Genomic DNA, 7,370 nt, shown 5'->3' on the forward strand with positions numbered 1-7,370 from the left:
CTTTATGGATTAGGGTTAGGTCAGAATTGGTTTGGGTTTGGATCGTGCCAATGCTGGCGTTAGTGACGGCGTCAGGGTGGAGGTAAAGTTTGGAGAAGATGTTGCTGCGGAAGGAGTTGGGAACTAGTATTTAATTGTAAGTTCTAAAGCTGATTTGGTTAGGGGCTCTTACCTTACACACTAGCAGTTATGGCTTTGGACGGCACACAACCCCAAATAAGTGGTCATACTTCTTTATTCGGGGTCCCAGCTGCCTGTGCGCATGTTGCCTATAGGCTGTCGGCAGCAAAGTTACCTGAAGCAGGTGTGCTGGCCCTAGTCCCTGGTCACTCATAAGTGAGCAGTGCGTTCTGGCTTTGGATTTGTCTGTGGACAAGCTTGCTGAGTCTCTGCCACATCCTGAGCACCAGGTCTCTTGTTCTAACTGCAGCCTCACTGACACTGGGATGAGCACTACTGTACGTGGAGGGTTTGGTGGTTGGGAATGGGTGCGGGAACGTGACGAGGACACACCAGCCTGTGAGTTGTTCATCATCAATCACACTTGATTGTTGAAGGCTTTTTAAATTAAAAGAGAGATCATTTGTACAATACTCTTTGTATATATTTATTATATGACTTAAAGGTGCAATATTTTATTTTGTACAGTATGTAATAAAGACAGGGGACATGTATTTTTCTGATTAACAAAATTTCTTATTAAACTGCTTCACTTTGTATTTAAAGTTGCTATTTTTCATTTGCTGTTGTACCTTTTGTTTTGTTATCATTCAAATGACCTTCCTGTGTACTGTATTTTACTACTGTTTCTATCACCTAAGAGTTACTATTTCTCTTTCACAATCCTGACTGGGAATTTAGAAATAAATGTACTTTGATTATTCAGTGGCATCCTTACAAAGGCAGGTGACTTACTTGCATTCGGGTTTTGGTGGCCTTGGGTATGGTCACCTTGGCTGCCTCTCTGAGTCCAGGAGCAACCCTGCTGGGCTCAGTGCCCTGGGCTGTCTTTGGGGTGTGGGTTACAGGATTCAGAGCGGGTCACACAGAGACTAACTCTCAGTGCCTCACCCCAGTCATTTACTTCCTGTGAATCACACCTAAAAGAATGTCAAGGGCAGGAAAGAGTGGCAAGAAGTTCCAAACGGACAGCCTGAAGCAGGTGTGGAAGTGGGTGGTAGTTGGCACTAGAGCAGGAGGCACTAGCACACTTTTATTTCTGGCTATTGTGAGGAGGTTAGCGATGGATTTGAGATGTCTGCACAGAGAGACTTTTTAGCAGCGGTTGGTGAGTAACCGCTTTTAATAGCTTTCTTCTCTTATACAGTTGATGGGTTTGAACTGCTTGCATCCACTTATACACAGATTTCTATGACTAGTAAATACTGCACTATCCAAGGTTGGTTGAATATGTGGATGTGGAACCTCGGATACGGGGGCCAACTACACATTATACGTGGATTTTCCATGGCAGGGAAGGGTGGCGCCCCGACTCCCACACTGTGCAAGGGTCAAGTGTATAGTGCTTCAAGATTAGCAGTGAGTCTTTCTAGAAAACATCCGTGGTGCTGGAATTGAAATTCCCCTTCATTTGCTACAGGCCTTGGAGTTTCCAAGGTCACTTGATGAAGACAAAAATCAACCATTTTACAGTAACTTGTAAGACTGTGTTAACCTAATGAGGCCGAGCCACACAGAAGATAAGCAATGGGACACCTCAGATATCTCAACAGTGTACTTCCTTCTTTCCTTTTCTTTCTTTCCTTCCTTCTGTCCCTTCCTCCTTCTCTCCTTGACTCGTTCCCTCTTTCCCCTTCCTTCCCTCCCTCCCTCTCTTCCTTCCTTCTCTAAGGCCTACGTAGGTTACAAGGAGTGGACAGCATTATCGGGACAGTGGAAAAGTTACAACTTTATTTCCAACTCAGATAAATTTTTCTAGGAAATCCCCTCTATTTTCTTGGCAGTTTGAAATATTTTGTAATCTTTAGTAACTATGCAAGGACACCAAAAAACTCCAGATTTTACAATCTAAACACTAATGTAAGGCTTGGGTCCACTCTCATGTACAGTGTGATGAAATCCCAAATATTCTGTCTTTTACATATCAACATTTTGGGATTTTACCATTTTTCCACTGTTGTCCTTTATTCTGCCCGAGTTCTAATCCAGGATCCCACATTGTGTTTTGCTGCCTTGCCTCTCTAGCCTCCTCCAATGTGTGATGCTTCCTCAAATTTCTTCTTGTCTTTCATGACCGTGACACTTTTGACCATGACACTGGCTAGAGGTTTTACAGAATGTCTCTCGAGCTGGGGTTATCTAGTGTTTTCTCAAGATGAGAGTGAGGTTATACATTATTGCCCTTCTTAATGCATACTGTCAGGGGGAACAATATGTCAATAAGTCCTATTACAAGTGACTTGATCCTTGGTTCAGGTAGTTTCTGCCAAGTTTCTTGTCTATTACGTGACTATTTTTCTCTTTGTAATTAATAAATACTTATTTTAGAGACAATACTTTGACACTGTGCAAATATTCTGCTGCTGCTTAAAGTATTGCCCCTTAATTTTAGCATCCACTGTGGACTGTGCCTACAACAATTATTACGAAGATGTTCTAATTGTAAGCTTCTATTTTCTTCACTCTGTCTACTTTTACTAATTGGAATCCTTTGGAAGCAAAGAGTTGTCCCTTCTTCCCCATTTATTCACTTTATGTATATGCACATGGACTCCAGGGGATGCATATATATCTAGATATCTATAGTTATAGATATCTATATCTATATATAGATATATATTTAGGGGTTGAAATCCAATACTATCATGACTTTGTTGCTCAAAGCATACTAGCTATGGACAAATTCTTAGAAATGCACAACCTGCCAAGACTGAATCAGGAAGAAATAGAAAATATGAACAGACCAATCACAAGCACTGAAATTGAAACCGTGATTAAAAATCTTCCAACAAACAAAAGCCCAGGACCAGATGGCTTCACAGGCAAATTCTATCAAACATTCAGAGAAGAGCTAACACCTATCCTTCTCAAACTCTTCCAAAATATAGCAGAGGGAGGAACACTCCCAATCTCATTCTACTAGGCCACCATCACCTTAATACCAAAACCAGACAAGGATGTCACAAAGAAAGAAAACTACAGGCCAATATCACTGATGAACATAGATGCAAAAATCCTTAACAAAATACTAGCAAACAGAATCCAATAGCACATTAAAAGGATCATACACCATGATCAAGTGGGGTTTATTCCAGGAATGCAAGGATTCTTCAATATATGCAAATCTATCAATGTGATAAACCATATTAACAAATTGAAGGAGAAAAACCATATGATCATCTCAATAGATGCAGAGAAAAGTTTTGACAAAATTCAACACCCATTTATGATAAAAAGATATCAGCTCGGTGCTTTGTGACTGCCTGGAGGGGTGGGATAGGGAGGGTGGGAGGGAGGGAGACGCAAGAGGGAAGAGAGATGGGAACATATGTATATGTATAACTGATTTGCTTTGTTGTAAGGCAGAAACTAACACACCATTGTGGAGCAATTATTCCCCAATAAAGATGTTAAAAAAAAAAAAGGGAAAGCATACTAGCTTTGGCCATTGGGAGGGTTAAAAAGTTGACTGCATATATACTAATCCTTGAATGTGCACGCATGCGCGTACATGTGCACGCGCACACACACACACACACTTTTTTTCCTGTATCTATGCATTCATACTGAAACCTTGAATGCCAGTCCAGCACATAGGGTCATTATTATAGTCTATACCTTTTTCTTGTTTGTAAACTTCTTTCTCTGACAGGGAGAAGCCTGGCTTTCATTATCTGCAATATATTTTCTTGGTTTGGCCTTATTATACACGTAGTTTCAGAGCTGGTAACGCATACCCCTGTGAAAGGAAAAAAAGAAATTACCAAGTAGAGTACAGTATTTGTATAGTATTCTTTTTGTCTACTGCCTTATGGTGTCCAGTGAGAACCCTCTTCCAGAGTGACTTAGGTCATCCCCTTCCTTCCCACCCCCTGCAGTGTGGTTATGTGATTCATTTGTAGTACAGTCACCCTCATTTGTCACAGTCTGCATTCCTCCTTGCTTTCTCCCCACCTCCTGGGTGATGGTTTTTATAATTTTACATGCCGTCAAATTGCCTCTGTGCTTTACAGTTCCAAGAGTTTTGACAAATTCAGAGAGTTGTTTGTCGACCAGCACAGTTTCTTACATAACGGTTCCATCACCTCCCAAATTCCCTTATCTTGATTCTTGGTAGCCAATAATTTCTCCACCCCCCACCCCCTGGCAATTATTTATTTTCCGTCCGTATAATTTTACCTTTTCCAGAGTTTCATGCAAGTGGGACCATACATTATGTGGCCTTTGAGGCTTCTTTCACTGACCAAAAGACATTTAAGATTCATGCGTGATATTGGGTGAATCAATAGTTTGTTCCTTGAATTGGCTTCGTATGGGTATACTATAGATGTGTATCACTTTTCCAGTTAAAAGACCTCGGGGTTGTTTCCAGCGTGGGGTGATTATGAATACAATTCTATAAACATTCACGTACAGGCTTTTGTGTAAAACTAAGTTTTCATTCTTCTTTGATAAATACCGAGGAGTGGATTTGCTGGCTCATATGGTATGTACATGTTTATAAGAAACTAGCAAACTGTTTTCCAAAGTGGCTGTTCCCACTAACGACATACGAGTGTTCCAGGTGCTCCAAATCTGTGTCATTTGTCATTATAGTTCCATAATGGCTACAAATAAAGTAGTATAGATGGGGACATTGGAGATGATGGAGAGAGAGCCCTGGCAGCTATCAAACTGTGTGCCCTGTTGAAGGGGAGGATGGGGAGGGGCGACATTGGTGAAAGTCCTGGGTCTGTGACATAGGGTGAAAATCTGCCCATCCATGTAAAACACCACTGAGTGGAGAGAGAAGAAAAGCTAAAGTCTTAACAAAATGGATGTTTCTTCATGTTTTATTGGACACTGTGACCCTTTGAAAGGTACATCAGCAGCACTCTTTTTAAACAGCCTTTTTGAAGTTTGCTAACTTATGATGACAAGGTTCACCTTCCCCTTCTCTGATGAATGTTCAGAGGTCTCCTCCTCGCTTCATATTACCAGACTCCTCTCACACAGCGATTCTCAGAGAGGGCCTTAGAAAGGAAGTCTGTAAATCTGATGTATTCAGGGGCTGGGCTTCCCAACCTCTGACTGCTAAACACTCCCCTCCTTTCTTCCTGCCATGCAGTCTTTGTTTTTAATATTCTTTGATTTTTAGAGCAGTTTTAGGTTCAGAACAAAATTGAATGGAGAGTACAGAGAGTAACCCTGTACCTCCTGCCCCCACAGATGCACAGCCTGCCACTATTGATTGCCCGCACCAGAGGGTACCTGTGTCACAATGGGCGACTTGACACTGACACAGCATAATCACCCAAAGTCCATGGTGTACATTAGGGTGCACTCTTAGCGTTGTTGTCCCTGCAGGGTTTATAAACTACAAAGCCTTTCTGTCTCATTCTGTGGTCTCATTCTCCACAACAAGGACATGCAGGGAGACAGGATGGAGATGGGATGGGGTGGGGGTGGAAATTTTGTCTCCAAATGCCCTGCTTCCTTCATCCGATTTATCCAAGTTTGGCTTAGTGGAAATTCATTCTAAATCTGGCAGATAGTTAAATAGTTAAAATATTACTAGTTTCCAGTGCTGTTAAAATGTTGTGTGACTCTGTGTGTGTGTGTGTGTGGGGGGGGAATTATGTAGAGCTTATCCTGGAAAATACTTTATTAACAAGATCTCTTTTCCAGAGAAGATCTGTTGCAGAAATGATTTCATGAAAATTCATTTAATGATGCTCTATTACTATGACTAATATATCAATTCAACATAATTTTCTCTAATATGAAAGTAAATAAAAACAAACTACTTCCACATAATGAAAAGTATTTTAACCAAATGTTGACGGACTTGTTCTCAGTTAAGTATATATTTTGAAACAGTTCTAAAGCTACTAAGACTGAAAAGATAAAATAAATCATATTATCCCATAATGCATCATTGATCAAAGAAAAAACACCCACTCAGATTTTAATTCATTAGGAAAGTCTCAGCATTTATAATTGCAGTTTGTTCTTTCTACTTCACTTAATGGCACCATTCCTTCCCTCCTTCCCTTCTTGGCATTTGTCTTCACACTGGAGGAGGAGGAGGACATAATTGTGCCCATAGCAAGCCTGATTCTTCTTCTGCACCTTGATTCTGGGAGCAGCAATTAGGTGCATAATTACCTGAGGTTACCGTGAAAATTTTCTTCAGAGCTGTCAGTCATTCCTTAAACTACTCTCGCAAATGCTTTTTCCTTTTTGGAAGTACTGTTATTCGAACCACGTTATTCGCCCCATCCAAGCTCTCCATTCTCTGCAAGAACTTCTAGGGTGCTTGTGAAGCTTTAGAGGGCAAGTCTCATCTCAGAAATCATACTACTTGTAAGCTCGAAGCAGATTACGTTATTTTACAATCCTTGCTACAGGACAGAAAGTGAGTGTTGAGTAGGTAATTCTCCTAATTTGAAAACAGAGAAACAGGTACAGAAAGAGATTGAGCGACTTAGTAACAATCCCTGACCTTTGGTTAGCACTTTTACTTTGTGCGTTATGTTGTATCACATGACCTGATGCTCAGAGCAAAACTTTTGAGAGGTAGGAAGAGCAGATATTCTTTGACAAATGAAGACACTGAGGCTCAAAGACAAGAGTCACTTGCCTAGGATGGCACAAGTAGAAACTGGTTTCATTGGAACTTGAACTCAGGTGCTTTGATTCCCAACCCACAGAGCCTTTACTTGTCACACCACAATGCCTCTTTCTAACTTGAATACAGCGAAGAGCAGTGTAGCCATCTTGACACTACCAACCAAAACTTGACTCAGGGTTCACTATGCAGATGCCTTGAAATCTAAGGAAAAAAATACTGTTGTATTGAAAAAAGAATCCATGCATCATTTTCAATGAAAAGAATCCATGTATCATTTTCAATGGTGTTCTATTAGTCCTAAGGCACTTATAAATAACTCATATATGAATAACCCTATAATTTCCATAATTATAAACACACGTACAAATGATAGCAGATTGAGGCAAGCTACCGGAAAGTATGTTTGGATTAAAATAGTTCGGATGGGAATGTACATTATGCAACTCTCAGAACGCATATTAAAGAACAAACTTGGTTAAAGTATTAAAACAAAATGGGTTTTAAAATCCTGATTTCCTGGGGCTTCCCTGGGGGCGCAGTGGTTGAGAGTCTGCCTGCCAATGTAGGGGACAAGGGT

The sequence above is a fragment of the Leucopleurus acutus genome (assembly GCF_964270905.1).
Source record: "Leucopleurus acutus genome assembly, chromosome: 1".
Classification (NCBI taxonomy): domain Eukaryota; kingdom Metazoa; phylum Chordata; class Mammalia; order Artiodactyla; family Delphinidae; genus Leucopleurus; species Leucopleurus acutus.